This window comes from Rhinoraja longicauda, chromosome 40 (genome assembly GCF_053455715.1).
Source record: "Rhinoraja longicauda isolate Sanriku21f chromosome 40, sRhiLon1.1, whole genome shotgun sequence".
Taxonomy (NCBI): Eukaryota; Metazoa; Chordata; class Chondrichthyes; order Rajiformes; family Arhynchobatidae; genus Rhinoraja; species Rhinoraja longicauda.
In genome coordinates, this window is record NC_135992.1 from 15,826,579 (window position 1) to 15,836,616 (window position 10,038).

Sequence of the window (10,038 nt, forward strand, 5' to 3'; positions counted from 1 at the left end):
ATCCTTCTAAATTCCAGTGTATACAAGCCTAGTCGCTCCAGTCTTTCAACATATGATAGTCCCGCCATTCCGGGAATTAACCTAGTAAACCTACGCTGCATGCCCTCAATAGCAAGAATATCCTTCCTTAAATTTGGAGACGAAAACTGCACACAGTACTCCAGGTGCGGTCTCACTAGGGCCCTGTACAACTGCAGGAGGACCTATTTGCTCCTATACTCAGCTCCTCTTGATGGTCCATATAGATCCCTCTGTACATCAATGCTTTTAAGAGTCTTGCTTTCTGAATCTGTGTTACCATTTCACCATTCCACCATTGATTTTTTACTTGATTGCCTAATCCTTGCCTAGTGCATGTGAGGAATAGGTTGGGTAGACGCACATCGCCTCTTGCCCAGAGTAGGGGAATCGAGAACCAGAAGACATAGGCTTAAGGTGAGGGGGAAAAGATTTAATAGGAACCTGAGGGGTAACTTTTTCACACAAAGGGTGGTGGGTGTATAGAATGAGCTGTCAGAGGAGGTGGTTGAGGCAGGGACTATCACACCGTTTAAGAAACATTTAAACATTTACATGGATCGGACAAGGTTTAGAGGGACATGGGCCAAACACAGGCAGGTGGGACTAGTGTAGATGGGGCATGTTGGCCGGTGTGGGCAAGTTGGGCCGAATGGCCTGTTTCCCCACCATATCACTCTATGACTCTATGACATTCTATCTCCTTGTGTCACAACTTTCTAAGAGCTATGAACTTGGTCTCCTTTCATGCCTCTGTACACCAATGCTTTCAAGAGTGTAGGAAGGAATTGCAGATGCTGGTTCAGACACAAAATGCTGGAGTAACTCAGCGGGACAGGCAGCATCTCTGGAGAGAAGGAATGGGTGACGTTGATCATCAGCCAGAATAGATAATAGACAATAGGTGCAGGAGGAGGCCATTCGGCCCTTCGAGCCAGCACCGCCATTCAATGTGATCATGGCTGATCATTCTCAATCAGTACCCCGTTCCTGCCTTCTCCCCATACCCCCTGACTCCGCTATCCTTAAGAGCTCTATCTAGCTCTCTCTTGAATGCATTCAGAGAATTGGCCTCCACTGCCTTCTGAGGCAGAGAATTCCACAGATTCACAACTCTCTGACTGAAAAAGTTTTTCCTCATCTCAGTTCTAAATGGCCTACCCCTTATTCTTAAACTGTGGCCCCTTGTTCTGGACTCCCCCCAACATTGGGAACATGTTTCCTGCCTCTAGCGTCTCTCGACCCGAAACGTCACCCATTCCTTCTCTCCAGAGATGCTGCTGCCTGTCCCTGCTGAGTCACTCCAGGTTTTTGTGTCTATCTTTGGATCTGTGCGTCCTGGCACCAATTATAAAGCCACGTTCTGCTGTTATGGAAGTGGCTTTTGTCTGTGCCATCAAATCCTTTAATCCTATTAAGCAAGTTAATCAGATCAATCCTCTGTCCTCCAGAATGAAAGGCTGGGCACTGACAGCCGCCAGCCTTATTGTGAATCACTGCACCTCAGTAGCAGAGGCCTTGCGGTTTTCCACCTGGTTACAGGGGTAGGTGTGTGATGGACCTCCAATGGGCAATGAGGTCTCTGTCACTGTGTAAGAAGGAACTGCAGACGCTGGTTTACACCGACGACAGGCACAAAACGCTGGAGTAACTCAGCGGGACGGGCAGCATCTCTGGAGGGAAGGGATCGGGTGAGGATTCTGGTGGAGACCCTTCTTCTGACTGACCTTCTCTGACCTTCTGAGTGCTGTGGTCTGGCCGATGGGTGCCGGTTGTCCCATCCTGAGGGTGAGGCCACAAAAACACACTGGAGGTTGGTCGGGAAGCTGGATGGTGGCGTTGGACTCTCCCATGACCAATGTCACAACCAAAGTGATGGCCTCCTCCAAAGTCAACGATCCCATGGATTTGTGGGCTGAGGTGGAAGGGGGGGGTTCAGGTAAAAGGGGGGAAGGGGGGGAAACGAATCCTTTATCCCATTGAATACGAGCTCTTGGAATCAGTGGAAATCCAGGGAGGATTTTGCTCGAGACGATTCAGTCCCCGATTTTGCTGTTTGGGGTGAACCTGGTCTCTGGCTCGGAGACGAACCCCGAGATGCGGGAAGGGGGGGGGGGGGGGGGGAAGGTTCCCTTAACGTCGCCCTCCCCACCCCCCACCCCCGCAAACAACGCGGGTCCACGCGTCCCTCCGGCGGACACGGGACACGGGAACATTAACCCCGTTTACAGAAACATCGCTCGTCTTGTGCCCGGCCCTGGAGATCAGTTGGACAACCCTGGTACCTGCTGTCATCCGGAAGGTCCTGACATTGGGGGCAGCTCAGTTGGGGCTTGGGGTAGGGGGGCGGTTGGGAACGGTACCCGCTGTTGTGTAAAGTCAGCCGTGAGTTGGACCTCTCCATTTGGGTGAGAAGGCAACTGGGTCCAGGGTGCCCCTGCATTGCCCGCCCTGAAGTGGGGACCAAGGTGGTCAGGAGATACCTCTGGGGGGTCTTGGTCTTGCCCGTTTACCAAGGGGGAAGGTGGGGGGTGGGGTGGTGGTGAAACTCTGCCACCCGGTTCCTGCACCTCCAACACCCAGGTGTAGAACCAGGACAGGTGATGAGGCCACATGTCCCGAGCCCCACCCACCCACCCACCCACCCAACCCCCAACAACTCCGACAGCCCAAACAGAAGCCTCCTCGGATCCGAGACGCCAAAGCCAGGGGCAGGAACGTTCCGGAAAAGACAGCCCGGTGGAAGCAGAAGAATGGGGGAGGGAGGAGGGGGCATAGATGGAGTAGGGACATCCCACATGAGGCACACACATCCACAACATGGTGACACGCGTGTGTTGTGAAATGACGTTTCTCCACTGCTACCAGGGTCGCTTTCTGTAGACGTGACGATCTGAACCTTCCTCTTGGCCACTGGCTCCACGGACCATCGAGAATCTCTGGTGGAAATGTTGGTGGCTGGAGTGGAGGGTGGGGAGGGTGGGGTCACATCGCAGATCGAAGCCCCTCTCAAACGCAGGGACGCAGGTGTGATGGAACGTGGACGACAACCTCCGAGCCCGGCCCTCTCCCTCTCCGTCCCTCTAACACAGCCCGGCCTCGGTCGGTCGGTCGGTGCCTCAGGTTGATCTCGGGTCGGTGGGTGGAAGAGGTTGTCTTCATCATCCCTTGTCGTCCCAACTCTCTCTCTTCCTCTTCCTCTCTCTCTCTCTCTCTCTCTCTCTCTCTCTCTCTCTCTCTCTCTCTCGCGATGAAGGATTTACAAATCGAAGAAAAAGTAAAATATTGCACTGCTGGCTTCTGGAGTCCCTGTGAGGCAGAGAGAGAGAGAGAGAGAGACGGGCAGTTAAAGGCAGAGCAGCTGAAGCTGAACTAGATTGCTCACAGATGTCCAATCTATCAAATGAAATGCGTCGGTGTCACTTTCCGTCAAACCCCTGTCTGCTCATCGTTCACTCACTACCTCACTCAAACCTGTTACTCTGAGAGTCCCACTGGTCTTGTACATCAGAGCCTCGTTACTCATCACAAAACATCGTTCAGAAGGATATAGACAACAAAACTGCACCTGGAGTATTGTGTGCAGTTTTGGTCTCCTAACCTGAGGAAAGACGTTCTTGCCTTAGAGGGAGTACAGAGAAGGTTCACTAGATTGATCCCTGGGATGGCAGGACTTTCATATGAAGAAAGACTGGATAGACTGGGCTTGTACTCGCTGGAATTTAGAAGACTGAGGGGGGATCTTATAGAAACATATAAAATTCTTAAGGGGTTGGACAGGCTAGATGCGGGAAGATTGTTCCCGATGTTGAGGGAGTCCAGAACAAGGGGTCACAGCTTAAGGATAAGGGGGAAGTCTTTTAGGACCGAGATGAGAAAACATTTCTTCACACAGAGAGTGGTGAATCTGTGGAATTCTCTGCCACAGAAGGTAGTTGAGGCCAGTTCATTGGCTATATTTAAGAGGGAGTTAGATGTGGCCCTTGTGGCTAAAGGGATCAGGGGGTATGGAGAGAAGGCAGGTACGGGATACTGAGCTGGATGATCAGCCATGATCATATTGAATGGCGGTGCAGGCTCGAAGGGCCGAATGGCCTACTCCTGCACCTATTTTCTATGTTTCTATGTTTCTATGTAACAGACAACAGAAGGAGGCCATTCGGCCCTTCGAGCCAGCACCGCCATTCAATGTGATCATGGCTGATCATTCTCAATCAGTACCCCGTCCCTGCCTTCTCCCCATAACCCCTGACTCCGCTATCCTTAAGAGCTCTATCTAGCTCTCTCTTGAATGAGGGGGGACCACATTGAAACTTACCGAAAGAGAATTAATGGGCATCTTACTAATAGAGAGGCTGAGATATGAATTAGTATAAGAAAATAACTGCAGATGCAGGTACAAATCGAAGGTATTTATTCATAAAATGCTGCAGTAACTCAGCAGGTCGGGCAGCATCTCGGGAGAGAAGGAATGGGTGACGTTTCGGGTCGAGACCCTTCATCAGACCCTTCTTCTGAAGAAGGGTCTCGACCCGAAACGTCACCCATTCCTTCTCTCCCGAGATGCTGCCTGACCTGCTGAGTTACTCCAGCATTTTGTGAATAAATACCTGAGATATGAATTGTCTGGGAGCTCTGAGAAGTTCTTCAACATATGGGACCCAGTACTGCAGCATATTAAGGACAAGTAAAACTATCCCCTCAATGCCACACACTTTTGTACCTTCTTTGAATCCAGCAGTGAATCCATCGGGCAGACGATACAAGGCCTTCTACGCCCGCACCTCCAGGCTCAGGAACAGCTTCATCCCCAGGGCCATAGCTGCTATGAACCGGTCCTGCTGAGCCGGATGGTCACATCGCACAGTGAACCGGCACAGATCTACTTGCACTTTATTCTGTTTTAAAACTGTTCCAATTTGTTTCATTGGGTTGTTTAAATTAATACTGACTAGCTAATTAAATTATTGCATCGTATGGGAGGCGCATTCCCAATCTCGTTGTACCCCTGTACAATGACAATAAAGATATATTGTATTGTATATTGTGCAGGAAACATGTTCCCAATGTTGGGGGAGTCCAGAACCAGGGGCCACAGTTTAAGAATAAGGGGTCGGCCATTTAGAACGGAGATGAGGAAAAACTTTTTCAGTCAGAGAGTTGTGAATCTGTGGAATTCTCTGCCTCAGACGGCAGTGGAGGCCAATTCTCTGAATGCATTCAAGAGAGAGCTAGATAGAGCTCTTAAGGATAGCGGAGTCAGGGGGTATGGGGAGAAGGCAGGAACGGGGTACTGATTGTGAATGATCAGCCATGATCACATTGAATGGTGGTGCTGGCTCGAAGGGCCGAATGGCCTCCTCCTGCACCTATTGTCTATTGTATTGTATTGTAAAATACTGAAATATTTGGCTTGTGAAAATTGCCTTGACTCATGTCTTTGTGCATTTGTCTTTTTTTGCACAGTGTTGTTATGTTTTTTAAATTTATTTTTATTTATTTATTTGTTTGATGTGTCTGTTTGTTTTCATGATAATGTAGGGAAGGGAAGGGATGGGGTTTGCTGTCGTTGTTATTATATGCACTGTAATTAATTCAATTAAAAAATAAACATTAAAACTTACCGAACAGCGAAAGGCCTGGATAGAGTGGATGTGGAGAGGATGTTTCCACCAGTGGGAGAGTCTAGGACCAGAGGGCACAGCCTCAGAATTAAAGGACGTTCTTTTAGGAAGGAGATGAGGAGGAATTTCTTCAGTCAGAGGGTGGTGAATCTGTGGGATTCATTGCCACAGAAGGCTGTGGAGGCCACAAGTCAGTGGATATTTGTAAGGCAGAGATAGATAGATTCTTGATTAGTGCGGGTGTCAGGGGTTATGGGGAGAAGGCAGGAGAATGGGGTTAGGAGGGAGAGATAGATCAACCATGATTGAATGGTGGAGTAGACTTGATGGGCCGAATGGCCTAATTCTGCTCCTATCATTTATCACTCAGTACCCTCCGTTACTTGACTTTTAGTTTTCGGAGGTACAGCGCGGAAACAGGCCCTTCGGCCCACCAAGTCCGTGCCGGCCAGCGATCCCCCCCGTACACCAACACTATCGATTTGCAATCAAAGACAGCTAACCTACAATTTTTACTGGGCCAACTAACTTACAAAGCTCTACCAAAGCTGGAGTGTGGGAGGAAACCGGAGCACCCGGAGAAAACCCACGAGGCTCACGGGGAGAACGTACAAACTCCACACAGACAGTCAGGATCGAACCCGGGTCTCTGGGGCAGGAAGGCAGCAACTCTACCACTGCACCATCAGTTCTCCAATTTCGAATAATACACTCCCTGCACTTTCCCCTGCTCTCTGAGTCCACCCCCACCCCCCCCTCACCCTCTCTTCCCAGTCACCCTGCCCCCTTCCCCTCCTCCTCCCCCCTTCCCCCCACCCCTCCTTCCCCTCCCCCCTTCCCCCCCACCCTTCCTTCCCCTCCCCCCTTCCACCCACCCCTCCCTCCCTCCCCTTTACATTTCACACCCCATCATCTTTCCTTGTCTCCTTACAGAAGCCGATTATCCTACAAACCCGCACGTCTTTGGGACGTGGGTGGAAACCAGAGCACCCGGAGGAAACCCACGCGGTCGCGGGGAGAACGTGCAAACTCCACACGGACAGCACCCCGAGGTCAGGATGGAACCCGGGTCTCTGGCGCCGTGAGGCAGCAGCTCTACCCGCTGCGCCACCGTGCCGCCCTTCGACTGACACAAATGCCACTGCCTGCTGTTTATTTGGCCAGAACAAGGCTTGAAGGTGTAGGAAGGAACTGCAGGTGCTGGTTTACACCGAAGGTAGACACAAAGCGTTGGAGTAACTCAGCGGGACGGGCAGCATCTCTGGAGAGAAGGAATGGGTGACGTTTCAGGTCGAGACCTGAAACATCTCCCATTCCTCTCCAGAGATGCTGCCTGTCCCGCTGAGTTACTCCAGCACTTTGTGTCTATCTACAAGACGTGAAGGCCCTGGTGGGCAATGGTTCAGACCACACTCACATTGCTGGGATGTGGAGCAGGAACCTCAGTCTGAATGAGGACTCTCCACCACGATGCTGACTGGCTTGGCCGCTCCTGATCCCGAGGGTAACTCTTTGTCATGTAGCTGTTCATCACCTTCTCCTGAAAAACACAAGGGGAAGGAACATAGAAAACAGGTGCAGGAGTAGGCCATTCAGCCCTTCGAGCCAGCACCGCCATTCAATATGATCACGGCTGATCATCCAAAATCAGTTCCCTGTTCCTGCTTTCTCTCCATAATCCCTTGATTCCATTAGCCCTAAGAGCTAAATCTAGCTCTCTCTTGAAAACATCCAGTCAATTGGCCTCCACTGTGCCAGAGAATTCCACAGATTCACAACTCTCTGGATGAAAAAGATTTTTCTCATTTCAGTCCTAAATGGCCGACCCCTTATTCTTAAACTGTGTGTGACCCCTGGTTCTGGACTCCCCCAACATCGGAACATTTTTCCTGCATCTAGCCTGTCCAATCCCTTAAGAATTTTATATGTTTCTATAAGATCCCCTCTCGTCCTTCTAAATTCCAGTGAATACAAGCCCAGTCGACCCATTCTTTATGCACTCGTATAGTCTTGAATGACAATAAAAGTTATATTCATTCATTCATTCATCATATGACAGTCCCGCCATCCCGTGAATTAACCTGGTGAACCTACGCTGCACTCCCTCGACGGCAAGAATGTCCTTCCTCAAATTAGGAGACCGAAACTGCACACAGAACTCCAGGTAGCTAGGGTGAGGAAAAGCGTGAAAACTCGAGAGACTGACTGTGAAGAATTGCTGTCTCTTCACCGTTACAGGATATGTGAGAGGATTCTGACTGGTTTCAACGCAGCCTGGTTCAGTAACTCAAACGCCGGGGAACGAAGGCGAACACAGAGAGTGGTGGACACTGGAGTCAGGAGAGAGCACGGGTTTCGACCCAAAATGTCTCCCATTCCTTCTCTCCAGAGTTGATGCCTGTCCTTCTGAGTTACTCCAGCATTTTGTGTCTACCTTCTATCTAGAGATGCTGCCTGACCCGCTGAGTTACTCCAGCACTCTGTGAAACGTCACCTATCCATGTTCTCCACAGATGCTGCCTGACCCGCTGAGTTACTCCAGCACTCTGTGAAACGTCACCTATCCATGTTCCCCACAGATGCTGCCTGACCCGCTGAGTTACTCCAGCGCTCTGCCCCTGTCTGTGGACTCACCTCGATGAGCTGGTGCCATTGCTCGATGGCTTGCGGGGATTTGCCAGCATCTCGTTCCAGTGTTCGCGGCCTGGAACATCGGTGGCGTTCCCCACACGGCACATCCCGATCACCTCGTTGTGGCCGATGCTGTGGACAGAGAACAGCAAACACCACGCCGGTCAGCGCGGGATTAAACCTCTGGTGGATTTAGCTCCTAGGGCCAACGGAATCAAGAGACAAGGGGAGAAAGCAGGAACCGGGTCTGGACCCGAAACGTCACCCGTTCCTTCTCTCCAGAGATGTTGCCTGACCCGCTGAGTTACTCCAGCGATTTGTGGGTACCTATTGATTCTGGATGATCAGCCATGATCACATCGAAATGTATAAGATTATTAAGGGGTTGGACACGTTAGAGTCAGGAAACATTGTTCCCAATGTTGGGGGAGTCCAGAACCAGGAGCCACAGTTTAAGAATAAGGGGTCGGCCATTTAGAACGGAGATGAGGAAAAACGTTTTCAGTCAGAGAGTTGTGAATCTGTGGAATTCTCTGCCTCAGAAGGCAGTGGAGGCCAATTCTCTGAATGCATTCAAGAGAGAGCTAGATAGAGCTCTTAAGGATAGCGGAGTCAGGGGGTATGGGGAGAAGGCAGGAACGGGGTACTGATTGAGAATGATCAGCCATGATCACATTGAATGACGGTGCTGGCTCGAAGGGCCGAATGGCCTACTCCTGCACCTAGTTTTTATGGTTCTATGTTTCACCAGAGGGAGGGAGGGGACAGGTCGGCAGCTAACCCTGGGCGTGCTGGGCTCACCCTACTGATCATACGTGATAGGAGCAGAATTAGGCCATTCGGCCCATCAAGTCTACTCCGCCATTCAATCATGGCTGATCTATCTCCCCCTCCTAACCCCATTCTCCTGCCTTCTGCCCGTAACCCCTGCCACCCGCACTAATCAAGAATCTATCTATCTCTGCCTTAAATATATCCACTGACTTGTGGCCTCCACAGTCTCACCACCCTGAGGCACCGTATCTGAGGAAGGATGTGTTGGCTCTGGAGAGGCTCCAGGGGAGGTTTACGACAACGATCCCAGGAATGAGTGGGTCAACCTACAATGAGCGTTTGTCGGCACTGGGCCTGTACTCGCTGGGGTTTAGAAGGATGAGGGGGGACCTCATTGAAACTTACAGAACAGTGAGCGGCCTGGATAGAGTGGATGTGGAGAGGATGTTCCCACTAGTGGGAGAGTCTAGGACCAGAGGTCACAGCCCTCAGAATTAAAGGATGTTCTTTTAGGAAGGAGATGAGGGGACATTTCTTTAGACAGAGGGTGGTGAATCGGTGGAACTCATTGCCACAGGAGGCTGTGGAGGCCAAAAGTCAGTGGCAGAGATAGATAGATTCTTGATTAGTGCGGGTGTCAGGGGTTATGGGGAGAAGGCAGGAGAATGGGGTTTGGAGGGAGAGATAGATCAACCATGATTGAATGGCGGAGTAGACTCGATGGGCCGAATGGCCTAATTCTACTCCTATTCCCTCTGACCTTCTGACCACCCTCTGACTAAAGAACGTGCAAACTTCATATCGGCAGCACCTGTAGTCAGGATCGAACTCTGGTCACTGGCGCTGTGAGGCAGCAACTCTACCACTGACTAGTCCATGTAATAGAGCAGGGAGACAATAGACAATAGACAATAGACAATTGGTGCAGGAGGAGGCCATTCAGCCCTTCGAGCCAGCACCGCCATTCAATGCGATCATGGCTGATCACTCT

The 10,038-nt window shown here is 50.8% G+C and overlaps 1 long non-coding RNA gene across 1 annotated transcript; it reads right to left on the reverse strand.

The window, feature by feature from the left end:
- Positions 1–2,675: 2,675 nt before the first annotated feature.
- On the reverse strand, positions 2,676–8,412 carry LOC144611555 (uncharacterized). Its single transcript, XR_013549539.1, has 3 exons — positions 8,277–8,412; positions 7,060–7,182; positions 2,676–3,327 (listed from the first exon to the last, which is right to left on the reverse strand). It is a non-coding gene; the product is annotated as an uncharacterized LOC144611555 (long non-coding RNA).
- Between the last annotated feature and the right edge of the window lie 1,626 nt (positions 8,413–10,038).